This window comes from Perca fluviatilis, chromosome 3, assembly GCF_010015445.1.
Source record: "Perca fluviatilis chromosome 3, GENO_Pfluv_1.0, whole genome shotgun sequence".
NCBI classification, from domain to species: Eukaryota; Metazoa; Chordata; class Actinopteri; order Perciformes; family Percidae; genus Perca; species Perca fluviatilis.
In genome coordinates, this window is record NC_053114.1 from 43,783,328 (window position 1) to 43,785,827 (window position 2,500).

Below are 2,500 nucleotides of genomic sequence, written 5' to 3' on the forward strand. Positions count from 1 at the left end.
CAGTGTACTCCTAATAACTACTAACTTACAGAGGGACCCCGAATCACTTAAAATACTAATACTATAACTAACTGTATACTTTCTCCAGAACCAGTGTACTCCTAATAACTACTAACTTACAGAGGGACCCCGAATCACTTAATATACTAATACTATAACTAACTGTATACTTTCTCCAGAACCAGTGTACTTAATAACTACTAACTTACAGAGGGACCCCGAATCACTTAATATACTAATACTATAACTAACTGTATACTTTCTCCAGAACCAGTGTACTCCTAATAACTACTAACTTACAGAGGGACCCCGAATCACTTAATATACTAATACTATAACTAACTGTATACTTTCTCCAGAACCAGTGTACTCCTAATAACTACTAACTTACAGAGGGACCCCGAATCACTTAATATACTAATACTATAACTAACTGTATACTTTCTCCAGAACCAGTGTACTCCTAATAACTACTAACATACAGAGGGACCCCGAATCACTTAATATACTAATACTATAACTAACTGTATACTTTCTCCAGAACCAGTGTACTCCTAATAACTACTAACTTACAGAGGGACCCCGAATCACTTAAAATACTAATACTATAACTAACTGTATACTTTCTCCAGAACCAGTGTACTCCGAATAACTACTAACTTACAGAGGGACCCCGAATCACTTAATATACTAATACTATAACTAACTGTATACTTTCTCCAGAACCAGTGTACTCCTAATAACTACTAACTTACAGAGGGACTCCCGGAATCACTTAATATACTAATACTATAACTAACTGTATACTTTCTCCAGAACCAGTGTACTCCTAATAACTACTAACTTACAGAGGGACCCCGAATCACTTAATATACTAATACTATAACTAACTGTATACTTTCTCCAGAACCAGTGTACTCCTAATAACTACTAACATACAGAGGGACCCCGAATCACTTAATATACTAATACTATAACTAACTGTATACTACCGATCGCACACCAGGCTGGCCGCTTCATACCAGACGTGCATTTCTCCTGTGCGCCCGCAAATGTGCCACTGTCTGTCTGTCTGTCCATCTCTCTCTCTGTCTGTCTGTCTGTCTGTCAATCTCTCTCTCTGTCTGTCTGTCTGTCTGTCTGTCTGTCTGTCTGTCCATCTCTCTCTCTGTCTGTCTGTCTGTCTGTCTGTCCATCTCTCTCTCTGTCTGTCTATCTGTCTGTCTGTCTGTCTGTCCATCTCTCTGTCTGTCTGTCTGTCTGTGTGTCTGTCCATCTCTCTCTCTCTCTGTCCGTCTGTCTGTCTGTCTGTCTGTCTGTCTGTCTGTCTGTCTGTCTGTCTGTCTGTCTGTCTCTGTCTGTCTGTCTGTCTCTCTGTCCGTCTCTCCTCTGTCTGTCTGTCTAGCTCTCTGTCTGTCTGTCTGTCTGTCCATCTCTCTCTCTGTCTGTCTGTCTGTCTGTCTGTGTGTCTGTCCATCTCTCTCTCTCTCTGTCTGTCTGTCTGTCTGTCTGTCTGTCTGTCTCTCTGTCTGTCTCTGTCTGTCTGTCTGTCTCTCTGTCCGTCTCTCCTCTGTCTGTCTGTCTAGCTCTCTGTCTGTCTGTCTGTCTGTCTGTCTGTCTGTCCATCTCTCTCTCTGTCTGTCTGTCTGTCTGTCCATCTCTCTCTCTGTCCGTCTGTCTGTCTGTCTGTCTGTCTGTCCATCTCTCTGTCTGTCTGTCTGTCTCTCTGTCGCTCTCTCTGTCTGTCTGCCTGTCCGTCTCTCGCTCTGTCCGTCTCTGTGTCTGTCTGTCTGTCTGTCTCTCTCTATCTCTCTGTCTCTCTGTCTGTCTCTCTGTCCGTCTCTGTCTCTCTCTCTCTCTGTCTCTCTGTCCGTCTCTGTATCTCTCTCTCTGTCTGTCTGTCTCTCTCTCTGTCTGTCTGTCTGTCTGTCCATCTCTCTCTCTGTCTGTCTGTGTCTGTCTGTCTCTGTCTGTCCATCTCTCTCTGTCTGTCTGTCTGTCTGTCTGTCTGTGTCTGTCTGTCCATCTCTCTCTCTGTCTGTCTGTCTGTCTGTCCATCTGTCTGTCCATCTCTCTCTCTGTCTGTCTGTCTGTCTGTCCATCTCTCTCTCTGTCTGTCTGTCTGTCTGTCCATCTCTCTCTCTGTCCATCTGTCTGTCTGTCTGTCTGTCTGTCCATCTCTCTGTCGGTCTGTCCGTCTCTCTGTCTGTCTCTGTCTGTCTGTCTGTCTCTCTGTCCGTCTCTCCTCTGTCTGTCTGTCTAGCTCTCTGTCTGTCTGTCTGTCCGTCTGTCCTCTGTCTGTCTGTTTGTCTGTCTCTCTGTCGCTCTCTCTGTCTGTCTGCCTGTCCGTCTCTCGCTCTGTCCGTCTCTCTGTCTGTCTGTCTGTCTCTCTCTCTCTCTCTGCCTGTCCGTCTCTCGCTCTGTCCGTCTCTGTGTCTGTCTGTCTGTCTCTCTCTCTGTCTGTCTGTCTGTCTGTCCATCTCTCTGTCTGTCTGTCCGT

At 45.2% G+C, this 2,500-nt stretch overlaps 1 protein-coding gene across 1 annotated transcript in view; it reads right to left on the reverse strand.

Moving 5' to 3' along the window:
* Positions 1-2,500, reverse strand: part of LOC120556522 (USP6 N-terminal-like protein) — a 31,373-nt gene that overhangs the window by 16,637 nt on the left and 12,236 nt on the right. The window lies entirely within an intron of this gene.